The sequence below is a fragment of the Aulonocara stuartgranti genome (genome assembly GCF_965226115.1).
Source record: "Aulonocara stuartgranti genome assembly, chromosome: 11".
NCBI lineage: Eukaryota > Metazoa > Chordata > Actinopteri > Cichliformes > Cichlidae > Aulonocara > Aulonocara stuartgranti.
In genome coordinates this window covers 26,557,426-26,570,370 of record NC_138947.1, presented here as the reverse complement: position 1 = coordinate 26,570,370, position 12,945 = coordinate 26,557,426, and positions in this window count along the sequence as shown.

Genomic DNA, 12,945 nt, shown 5'->3' with positions numbered 1-12,945 from the left:
AAGCTCATAAAACACTTTAAGTAAAAAAAAAACAAAAAACGAGAAGTTTGCTGATTTACTTTAAGAGTGGAATCAATGGCAATGTTACAAGCTTCATAAAGGGAGCTACATGTGTTGCAGGACTGTGTTTCTGCGCTGTGCCGCAATAATATGGATTTATTATTTTATCAGTCACATATATTATTGCGCACTCTCCTTTTCTGCAGCAATAGGATTGGAACAAATCACTTCTGCTTTTCAATTTGTGTGTGCGCGTGTGTGTATTTGTGACAGAACAACAGCTGATGCTGTGGCTAGATGAACAGGAGGTTGCCATCCCCCACTAATGTGCACACAAACATTTTAAGACGCACCGGGTATGCTGTGCATTCCCGTGTGGAGCGCACAACACAGGCGTACCATTTACCTGCTAAGCTGACTGCGACATGCAGAACTACTTATTCCAATCAGTGCATTGTTCGACCTGCACACACGACCTCATACAATACAAGTAATCACAAATACACAAAATAAAAGCCAAATAACACAGTAGTAATCATCTGACGTAAATCGACAGAGCAAACGATGCCGCACGTAAACAGAAACGACAAAGCCGTGGGTTTTGCCTGACGAAGTCGTCCGTTAAAAGCATATTTCTCGCCCTCCATCTTACAGCTGGCTGGCCGACAAGCAGACAAAGACACACTACCGCAGTGTGAAAATATACTGACGTAACTGGCTTCTCTGTGCCTGAGAGCTGGTCTGCATGTGTTTTACAGTGTTTTATGCTTTATGGATGGACGTAAATGTGCATACTGTTGCACAAATTGTGAAAAATGACCTTATGAAAAAAAACTGCAAATTTTCCAAGAGATTTTGAGGATGAAGGAAGTTTCACTCTTCAACCTTCTTCATGTTTTTAGTTGAGATTCTCTGATTTGTGTGTATGTGTATGTCACAGCTGTAGAGCAGGGATAGTCGGGCTCTAACTGTAGCAATCTCAATTTTCAGCATCTCAGTATTTGCTCTGCTTTCCTGGGTGTACCCCACCCATCCCCCTCCTCTCCTCTCCTCTCCTCTCCTCTCCTCTCCTCTCCTCTCCTCTCAGATTATTCACAGTGAAGGTTGTAAATAAAACTGCAGTATTAGATTTTACTTATGGTCATTTTCTTTCTTTCTCACTGTGGTTACTTTGCATTGACAGGCGCTGGATTTTTGGAGGAAAACAACACACTTTTAATTAGAATACTCGACTTGCACATACAACTAAACTCGTCTACTTCCTACCCTTTTCTTCATTTAGCAATTTAGCATTTTCCATCCAGCAGCAAGTACTGCACATGTATTTGTCAAAGATTTAACCGGTTTATGCAGTACAAAGCCTGAATCCCAATCAAAGTAGACATAATGTCAGTAACAGCAGTCGTTTAAATTTGTGTAGTGCAGAAGCTCACCTGGCTGAGGCAGTTGCTAGCAGGTTAAACAGCTGTCTGTACGATGGAGGCCTTCAGAGGGTGAAGCCTCTGCCTCCATTTTTTGACAGGCAAAAGACAAAGACTGGGCCACTGGCTAACGCTTACAATCCAATGCTAGTCAAAAGTAGAAACACAAAGGTGGAGAAAAATTGGAAAAATAGTTAGCCATCTTTGGAGAGGGATGGGAACTCAAAAGAAAAACAAAAAGGAACAAGTGTACAGAGAGAGTTAAGGTGAAAAATAAAAATGAACAGACAAATCTAGAGAGCGGAGACATGGTAGCACTTCGCTGATCAACTTTCAACTTTGAAAGTAGGAGCAACAGATGCAGTGCTGGTGTATTGTGGATGGTATTAGGGTGAGGGACACCCCAAAATCTCCCCCACTGAGTCTATGCATTTGTTTGTGTGTGTGTGTGAGTGTGACAGCAGGGAGCAGCTCAGCCCAGGACGCTGCACGCAGCAAGGGGCCATTAGACATGGTAGGGTGACCCACATAAAAGATGCACAGAAGCACACACATACACAAACTTGCACAAGCATGAAAGTTTTCTTTCTACGGTCAATGTGCCATGATAACCATAAAGCTGGGATTCTTTAACATTGTGTTTAGCATGGCCATTGTCACATGGTTCTCAGGATTTGGTAGGCAACTGCTGGTTTAAAAAAAAGAGCTTCACTATATTCAGCACGGATCCGAAAAACTCCTTTCAGTGATCAGACACATTCGTCCTGCTCAGTTTTTTCTGAATGAAAACTTTTCAAAGTCTATGTGTTCTGCTGTACTTTCGCTTGTGTTGCCATTTAGCACACGCTGCATATGCTCTTGGCACAAAAAGGCTTATTTTTGTAAATCAGCCAGCACTGATTTGTGCTGATAGTGAGGGGTGGAAAAGTGTGGGCTGGACAACACCAACAGCACAAGAAAATACACCTTCAAAATCATTACCTAAGCCTGGACACAGTTTCAACAGGGACTTAGTTCACACACTGATACTGCAGTCCTTTAATTGTGTCTGTGCTTGTATGCATATTTCATCAAGTTGTGTACAATTTTCCTTTGCATGTGTAACATTTGAGCTGCTCCTCTACAATATAGATAGCGAAAAAAGTCTTTTTTGTGACATTTGCATCAAATAATCATGAGAAATATGTATATTTGTCACGGTTCTGGGTCCGTTGGACCCAGTATTTTGAGTTCATTATGTTTTGGTACTTTTGCATCATGGATTTTCCTTTATGTTTCTCTGGTACTTGGTGTTTCTGTTATCTTGGTGTTTTTTTATATTATGATCTGATACTGTTGTGATTATGATTATTATTTAGTAGACTTTGGTCAGCGTCTAGTCTGTCTCTGTCTAGTCTGTGTCTTAGTAAAGTGTGTTTTGTTTCCTGTTTTACTTTGAAGGTTCTTGTTCCTGTCTGATGTCAGTATTCCGGCTTCGCTCTCCCTGTCTCGTTAGGTCTTATTTCTCCCAGCTGTGTCCCCCTTCTTTCTCTAATTCCTTGATGACTCCCTCAGTGTATTTAAACCCAGTGTGTCTTTATGTCAGTGTCGCGTCGTTAACGTCTGTTCACCCTCAGACCGTGCCTGTGTGTTCCAGCTTGTGTTTTCATGTTTGGTTTATGTTTTGTTTTCTGGCCAGCAATAAAGCTGTGGTTTTGATTCTCAAATCTATGTTCGAGTCCTGCGTTTGGATCCTCCTCTCCGCCTGCCCGCACACAGAGCCTTGACAGAACGACGCGACCACAAGATGGATCCAGCGGACTCACCTTTTGCCTCAGAGGGAAAGTACCTCGCACAGCTGTGGGATTATTGCTGGCGCATAATTCACGCTGTGGATGACTACAGGAGGCTTCCAGAGGTAGTGTTTCTAGACAACTTCTTGTCATCCCCTACCTTCACCATAACCTTTCTGGACATTAACGGATTAAAAACAATAGTAACAGCTCTGAGGGCCAGTTTTTGTTTTAAACTGTTTGGCATGGGCGGCCCAGGGAAGGAGGATTCTGCTGCTCTCCTGGAGGCCCTTACCACTTGGTGCTCTCGACGTCAGCAGTATGTTTTACCAAGGTTCATTGCCAAGTCGTTCGATCCACCTTTAAAGAAGAAATGCAACCCTCACCATCATCATCATCATCATCCAACCACACTTCTATTCTCTCCTGTAGTACGGACTGGTGCAGTTTTCATTTCCACACCTTCAGCTCAGTTAGCTGACCAGCAGCCACCAGCAGCTCGGTGAGCTGACCAGCAGCCACCAGCAGCTCGGTGAGCTGACCAGCAGCCACCAGCAGCTCGGTGAGCTGACCAGCAGCTCGGTTAGCTGACCAGCAGCCACCAGCAGCTCGGTGAGCTGACCAGCAGCCACCAGCAGCTCGGTGAGCTGACCAGCAGCTCGGTGAGCTGACCAGCAGCCACCAGCAGCTCGGTTTCCAGTGTCCCCAGCTCAGCAGCCACCTGTAGCCCGGTCACCAACTCCACCACCACCTGTAGCCCGGTCACCAACTCCACCACCACCAGTAGCCCGGTCACCAACTCCACCACCACCACTACCACCTCAAGTTCAGTTATCCATGGCTCAGTCGCTACCTCAATCAGACTTTTTGCAGACTTTATTACGGTCCATGGCCCAGTCAGTAGCGCAGCTAGTGCAGGAATCGTTAGCTTTGTCTTCTGCTAAATCAGCCTCTCATCTCCACCCTCAGTCAGGGGTCCCTATTGCCTCTGGCCCTGCATCTGCTCCAGCTGGAGGGCCCGAGGAGCCCGTCCAGCCTCAAGCCACGTCTGCTGGAGGGCCCGAGGAGCCCGTCCAGCCTCAAGCCACGTCTGCTGGAGGGTCCGAGGAGCCCGCCCAGCACCACGCCTCACATCTGCTGGCGGTCCGGGGAAGTTTGTTCAGCTACCATCTGCTGAAATATCCCCTGTGACTCCTACATCACCGCCTGGAGCATTCACGCCACCGCCTACGGCATTCACATCATCACCATTTGCATCACCGCCTGCAGCGTCGCTGCCGTCAGGTTCCGCAGCCGTCCCGCTGCCGTCAGGTTCCGCAGCCGTCCCGCTGCCGTCAGGTTCCGCAGCCGTCCCGCTGCCGTCATCCACGCCTGGTCCGGCTTCAGCTCCACCCACGCCGTCGCCTGGTCCGGCCTCTGCTCCGCCTTCGTCTGGTCCGGCCTCTGCTCCGCCTTCGTCTTCGTCTGGTCCTGCGGTTGCCACGCCGCCGTCGGAGCCAGCTCGATCCGTTCCGCCTCGCCTCTGCCGGCCGTTTTCCAGGCCTCTAAGGTGGCGTCATGGCCTTCGGGGATGGCCTCCGGAAAAGGTTTGTCGCCGCCGCTGGCATCGCGGCCGCCTTCCGGACCTGCTCAGTGGCCGCCACTGCCTTCCAAGTGGTCGGCCTCCGGAACTGTTTGCCCGTGCACGGTCGGTCTCCTGACCTCTTCATGGACTCTTGAGCTTTTGTTTCATTTTGTTTTTGATGTGCCTTCTTGTGTGTTTGGACTCTTGTGCTCCTTTTTGTTTCGGACCCTCCGTCCTGGGCCCCCTCCGCCCGCCCTGGCCTGGTGCTCTGTGCTTTTTCGTTTTGGGCTGTCGGGAGCCAGCCCTTAGAGGGGGGGTACTGTCACGGTTCTGGGTCCGTTGGACCCAGTATTTTGAGTTCATTATGTTTTGGTACTTTTGCATCATGGATTTTCCTTTATGTTTCTCTGGTACTTGGTGTTTCTGTTATCTTGGTGTGTTGTGTTTTTTTTTTTGTTTTTTTTTTTTTTTTTTGGTTTTTTTTTATATTATGATCTGATACTGTTGTGATTATGATTATTATTTAGTAGACTTTGGTCAGCGTCTAGTCTGTCTCTGTCTAGTCTGTGTCTTAGTAAAGTGTGTTTTGTTTCCTGTTTTACTTTGAAGGTTCTTGTTCCTGTCTGATGTCAGTATTCCGGCTTCGCTCTCCCTGTCTCGTTAGGTCTTATTTCTCCCAGCTGTGTCCCCCTTCTGTCTCTAATTCCTTGATGACTCCCTCAGTGTATTTAAACCCAGTGTGTCTTTATGTCAGTGTCGCGTCGTTAACGTCTGTTCACCCTCAGACCGTGCCTGTGTGTTCCAGCTTGTGTTTTCATGTTTGGTTTATGTTTTGTTTTCTGGCCAGCAATAAAGCTGTGGTTTTGATTCTCAAATCTATGTTCGAGTCCTGCGTTTGGATCCTCCTCTCCGCCTGCCCGCACACAGAGCCTTGACAATATTAGTAATTTATTTACTTTATGGTTTCAAATGTGTAACATTATAATATAACTGACTTTGTAAACTAAAGTGGCTAAAGTAGTTTTAGTACTACAAATAAGTATTTTAATTTACTTTAGTTTAGGAAGAGGTGTAGGTGATAAATATCTAGCATTTCAGTATTACAGGTGTTTAGGACACTTATGACCACGCTAGATAAACGGAGGCCTGAGGTGTTTATTGAGTGTAAACTGATCAATGGCCCTCCTTCAGTGTACATATAAGGAACCTTTCATGATTATTTACAAACCTAAACCTAACATAAGAAGAAAACAAATCAGGATCCGTGTGCAAACAGTTGATTCATCATTTTAGAAAGTTGCCTCGAGTTCTCCGAGGTGCAGAAATGGTTGGTTGATCATTTTACTTGGTCCTAAGGCGCCTACATGCTGTGAGATTTCAGCAATGCTGCAGTAACTGCACTGCAATCCAGTCTGCCGCCTAGATCTAATAAACTTGTCTGTGACATTAAGTTGGATGTATGCAGGTTGAAAACCAACTGAAAACGAAGGTTGCGAGACACATCTGCGGTCTCTCCTGTTTCCTTTAATCCTTGCAGTCAGTGAAAAACGCATTACTACCAGACACATCATCATCCAAACATCCGAACGACATTTTCTTGTTTCCTGGTCATTTTGCGTGCTTTACCACCACTGATTTACTACACATTTGTCTTCATTCACAAAGCATTTCTGGCTGTGATCCTGAAGGTTTAGTAGACAGCCAGAAATGCTACAAGATATTTATCCTGCATTACTGATTCTGTCTTTATTAGTAGGAATGCCTATTTTTAAGTCTCTATCACTGTGTGAGATATCCATCTTTTAGATTGATACATAGGTACTTTATTGATCCCACAAGGGAAATTATTGAAAAAGATGTCATCACAACTATTTCACATAGCTCATTTTTTTTCTGCTGAGAAATGCCCAATATTGCAGTCTATAGATATAAATGTTTGAAGCAAGGCTGCTAGATTGCATTGGTGCTTTATAGTGATCTATCACTGCTGGTACATATTCCTATATATACCTTTTGTGGCATTCTTTGAATGTGATTAGGCATATTATTAATTTGACTGAGTCAGGTTCTTTACCAACTCCAGTTAAAAAAACAACAACTTTGTGTTCTGTAATAAATCTTGAAACGCAGCTTTTTGCCCCCCTTAGATAATTACAGTTTGGCTGCCTAGCTCCACTTTCACACAGCAGACAGATTGTGGAGTTGGTGAGTTGGCCTGTAGTTCTGAAACTCTCCTTCTTTCATTATCCTTATCTCTCCATATCTCTCTCTCTCCTGCCCCCACAACACACACGCATATACATTGCCAGAGGGATTTGCAGCAGCTAGGCAGAGCACGCGTGTGTGTGTTTGTGTGAGAGCACATGCACAGCGGGGAGTTGCCAATTACAGCAGTGATTAAAACCCAGTAGTGTGGAAAGATAGAGGAAGAGGAGAGAGAGACGGGAAGGAAGAAAGAAAAAGAAAAGAAAGCGATATGGATGGACAGACAGACAGACAGTGGATGATATAATGAAGGAGAAGACAAACGCACCCCTCCACATGCAGCCTTTTTCATAAATGTTACAGGATGTTATTTGTGATATTTATGGACAGCCTGAGTCAAATTTCAGTAAATGGTTTGCTGCAATTTCCAAGAGAGGCTCTTTACACGTAATTATAAGTGTCAGCATCATTTCAGACAATCACAAGTGTGTTGAAGAGGAGTACGCCACAAATCAGCCCTGATACCTTGTGTGTCGTAGCATTACACACACAGTTGTATTTAGAACCAAGTAAAGAGTTGATTGACAGACCTGACATGGATTTAAAATGAATTTAGAGAAATTTTCTCTCTTGCTGATGTTGTCCACAGGATGAGAGTCGGATCCACAATCCAGTGGGACTGATTTCAACCCTGTCCAGCATTTACTTCTATTAACCACAGGAAATCAGCATTTCATGCCTCATATCACAAAGAAAAAGACAGAGAAATGCTTCAAACTGTTTAAATAACAACAAAAATTGCTCAAAATGAATCTGCGGCAAGGAAGAACAGAAGGAAAGGGCTGAATGAAAGACAAGCGAATGACCCCGGCCGATGTGTTCCCCTCTGCTCCTTTTCTCTTGCTGCCACCACACTGATGACTGCGAGGAGAGGAGGTGTGAGTAGAGTGGAAAGGAGAGGAGTAATGAAAAGGAAAGGAGACAAATATAGCATACAGGACAGGAAACGGATAAAGGATCTCAATGATCAGGTCAAAGAAAAAGAAGAGGAGAAGGAGAAGCCATAAGGATGTTTAGACACTTATAATCTGATCACTTTATTAGCCTTACAGTCCCCACGGGTGTTCATAACATGTATAATGCCCAAAAAGGGAGTAAATGATGCATCATTTCTAGATTATCAGGCCGTTTCACTGTTGTTTGGCTTCCTCTCTTGAGGCGAATATTACAAATTCTTCAGTTCTGCCTGTGCTGACAGATCATTCTGTTGACTAATAGGAGGGTATACGGTGGTTTGAGGGTTTCGCAATGATGCCGTAGCTGGATCCATCTTCAAGACCTGGTTTCTGTTCACACATAGTTCATACACAATACTAGAAAAGCTCATTCTAGTACTGAAAAACAACCTAGTCCAACTTTTCAAGCAAAGTAGTCTCACCGGCTCCAACATGCAGCTGACGAGCTCACATGAGCTCTGTGACATGTTAGCGTTTCGCATGATGTGTGTGATTTAACATTGCTTCTGAATTCATATCAGGCGCAATGTTGGTGTAGTTACAATCAGGAGGTCCTGAAATTCGCGCTAAGCACTGATTATTAAGTTGACATGAGATATATATGGATAATGTCTACCAATCATTTAACACCATGTTGTTTTCAATCCTCCAGTTTTGTCTGGTGGACTTGAAATTTCCAAATGAATACTAAAACTCCTCACAGGGTAAGAATCAGACTGTAACTGATTGCAAAACCACTGAATACCCATCAAAAAATATCACTGATACGATGACCAAGCAGGTTGAACAGGACATAGCAATGCAAAATCACAAAATAGCTACATATGAATTAATCTGGGTGAGTGAAAGGTCCGTGTTGAGTAAAGTGCCTCTCAATTACCGTCATGTTTTGTGTTTCAACAATTTCTGTGCTGTCTTACGGACTGGAGAAGCTGCTGTGCCCCAGTATCGCTGCCATTGTGGCGCTTACAGTCAAATTCAAACAACATTTTAATGACCAACAAATTAGAGGGTAAAAGTTGTTGTTGTACTCACTGAGTGAAAATGTACTGTCCGTTATGGTAAACCTGTCAAACAGCGGCATATTCTCCGCCACAAAGAAGAACAGAAAATGGCTCGAGACACATTTTCAATACAAATGTGATACTTCGCATCTCAAAGCCGAATTAAAATTCCTTGATTTCTTTTATTCATCATATCGAAAGCCAGGCAGCTTCTTTTTAAGGAAGCCAACGGACAGTTTGATGTTTGTGCATGATGGTGTGTGGTGTGAGTGTGTGTGCGTGCGTGCGTGTGTCTGCAGAGTGGCAGGTGAGTGAGCTATCTGCAGTGCTCACACACTCACCCCCTGCTGTGTTTAATCAATACAGTTCTGAATTCCAGCCTTCACACACGTCCGCGCACGCAAACACACATGCACGGACAGACACAGCTTTGCAATATCTTTCTGCACGACGCCGAGGGAATACTAAATATGAGCAACTTCACACTTACGCTGCTAAGTGCATACGCAGTGCCCCCCCCCCACCACACACACACACACACGAGTGGGCGAATGTGTGTTTATATGTGCGTTTCTCTGTGGATGTGCGATATGTGCGTGTGTCCATAACGGGCCGGAGATAATTAATTCTAGTTCATGGTGTCCACCGGGAGAGCAGAATATCAAGCTTGAACGAGAGACGTGTGCGCGTGTGTTTGTGTGTGCCTGTAAGAGAGGCTCTCGAGAAGATTCGGAGCAGCAACTGGATCGATTTGAGTTCACCCAGGATGGAGAGAAGATGAGTGGAGACAAGCAAAAAAAAACAATAAGAAACAAAAAATAGCTACTTTCAACTACTCCCCCATTCACCAGGGGTCGGCACAGCGGGTAGCTCCACATATTTGATTTGGCAGATTTTTACACCGGATGCCCTTCTTGATGCAACCCCAAAGGGATTGGTGTCTCCTCCTGGGAATGAAACACGGAGCTTCTGCTCGATAATCTGTACAAACTACTACACTATGGTGCCACTAATAAGAAAGCAAAAATAATATATCCTAATATTGGTAGGACTTTCTGGAAGCTGGTCTATCTGGATAAAGGCTAGAAGCAGCTAAACTTCAAACTACTGCCTTCAATGCAAACTACTGCCCCCCCGAATCAGGAAGTGGACAGAAAGGTCAAAGGGCATGTTGAGATGTTTTCTGTATGACTTATATGGTATTTCTGCATTTTTGGCTCATTTAAGACAAGATCACAAATTATTGAGGACATCAATGTTCGCGGCTATTTCTTTCTGCTTTTCTTATACCTTTATTACAAAAGTATTGAGGTGAATTCATATTAGGAACCTTTCTTCTACGATTTTCTATGAACAAGAATGAAACAATTCCTAATTTTGTCACTTGTGGAGAACAGCAATACCACTGTGCTCTGAGAAAATGTTTTTCCAGGTAGAGAAAATCTCACTTTGGGGAATTAATGAATGTGTTGGTGCTTTCAAAAAAATCTAATAATAATAATAATAATAATAATACTGATAATAACAGCAGGAAGGCATCTATAATGCCTTTCAAAGCAAAGGCGTATCATCACTGCTGTGGGTTTTTTATCTTGATGCAAATATCTCGAGTAATCCAGGCTTATTTTTTTCCAATTCACGCGTTGTTGTGTTTTCAGGTTCTTGTCTTGTCTTTGCTATTTTCAGATAATATTGTGCGACATTATATTTCACATGAATTTAGAAACAGCAGAGTGCAGTCAGTTAATTAGCCAATAAAAATCCTGGGGATAACATGGAGGTGTGTTGCACTGCGAGTACAAATCTGACTCAGAAACTATTTACGTGCCGTTCTCGAAACCTCTGAGTCCCATCCCTGCTGTCGATCTCTGAGTAAAAATAACTGTATTAGGAAAAATGTGAAAGTGGGCCGTTTTTAGACAGAAGATAATTAAGCCGAATATGGAGTCTGTTTTTTTTCTTTTTACCTGTCACAGTTTCCCTCTTCTTTCCTTTCGCCTTCCCTCGTTCAGTGTTTTCTGTCCCTCATGACACCTTGCCCCCCTCCCTTTCTCCCTCCACACACACACACACACACCAACCAGCTTCCCTGCTGCGAGAGCAAACACTCATCTCACATGATCACCATGACGATATAGAAATATGAATTATGCATAAAGGCAGTCTCGCCTCGGCTGCGGGTACAAAGCTGTGTGGGTGATATTCTCCTTTCAAACGATAGGGGAAATGTCCCCTTCGTATTAATAATATAATAATCTACTCTGCCACATTATTGTCTGCCGTGTTACCGTCTCATAGATGCATGATTTGTAGGGTGTACCGCACATTTAATGGCCTTGTACACAAGGAGCAGGGAACCATTAGCAAATTTAATTTAGGAAATATTTGAGTGGTGTGTGTGTGTAAAATTAAAATCAGCATGAACGATAAAAACATTGTCTTCATATTTCAACACTAATCACAGAAACACAGAGCTAATTTCAGAACGGCCTTTAAATAGACTTTAACAGCACCGAGGGCAATGTAATTATCTTCTGCTGACTTTGCGTTTCTACCCTCATTGTGTCATTTGAAGGTCACACTGCGGTTAAACACCCCTCCAATGAGAACAGATAACAGGCATGCAAAAATGCAATACAGTGTCAATATATTGCACGCCATCCATTGTTTATCAGTGTGAGTCCTAATTGTATTGTATTTCATCAGCTCAGTATTGAAGGCTTCCTAACAGCGGAGCAGCATGAAACAGCTCTCTGTGTCTAAACTCTGGCATGAGCCATCTATCTAATAGACCGGCTATTATTAGATATTTGTCTCACACAAATTTGACACTGAGAATATTGAAGTTGCAACAGATCTAGTGTTGACAGACAGACAAAAAAAAAAGGATGTCTATATTTGCCAAGAAAAAAAAGCAGCTCCTGAAAGTGCAAATAAAACAGAAGAGGCCCTGAGAGGCTGTGAATCATCAGGAATGTGTACTGTACAATATCAGGTAAAATGTAGCTTTACAGCAGCATGTGTTTTCTGTAGGTAGGTTTTAGCTGAGCCAATGAGCAGAAGAGTCCTTGAGGCATCGTCTAAAAAAACTGGTCAGAAATGGCTGGAACACACACAATATATCAACCACAAAAAATCGCATTAAAATCTGGCTATTAATATTTTTATCCCAGCAGGCAAAGCCAAATGACCATATTACTGTTCATCTCTGACAATCGAACAAAATAACGGGTCTGGTAATTCACGCTTTGGTGTAATTCATCCCTGTCATTACACATAATCAAATTATGTTATTAACTATTAGCAGATTAGCAAATTATCTTATAATTGTGGTCAACTTTCACGCAGTTGTTTTTATTTATTTATGTATTTTTTTGCAGCTTGGAATATTCTCCAACAGCTTTCAGTGTTAGTTCCCAGTGTAAGCAGTGCCTTGAAGGAAACACAGAGTGCACTGGTAAAGACTGAGGTAGAGAATAAATAACATTTCAAGTACTTGTCCAAGTCTGTAAAATCTGTATGTAAAATTCTCTATTAAAAACAAACAAATATTGAAATTTGAACTTTTTGAAGAAGTTTTCTCTTTGTAAACCGTGCCAGCAGCCCACTTGTTGACAGCACACTATATCCTACAACTGTAAAGGCAATAACATTGTAAACTGTGAGCTAAATACGCCATATCCAATTAAAAAGATGCTGTTTTATAAACCCATCTGTTCAGAGTTTTGCCAACATAATTGGCATTGCGAAATCTTCACCAGATTTTACTGTATACTTACAGTGTAGAGGATTCAAGGTGTAATTTAGTATTTTTTCCATAGTGAAATATGTAAAATTCTTGTTACAGCACATCAATGTTACTGCTTTTACCACAAGTCCTAACAGATTTTGAAATAGCCACATAATAGCTATGCAATGGCACTTTTGCCTGTAATTTAATTTACATTGCTAGTCTGTTTGCTT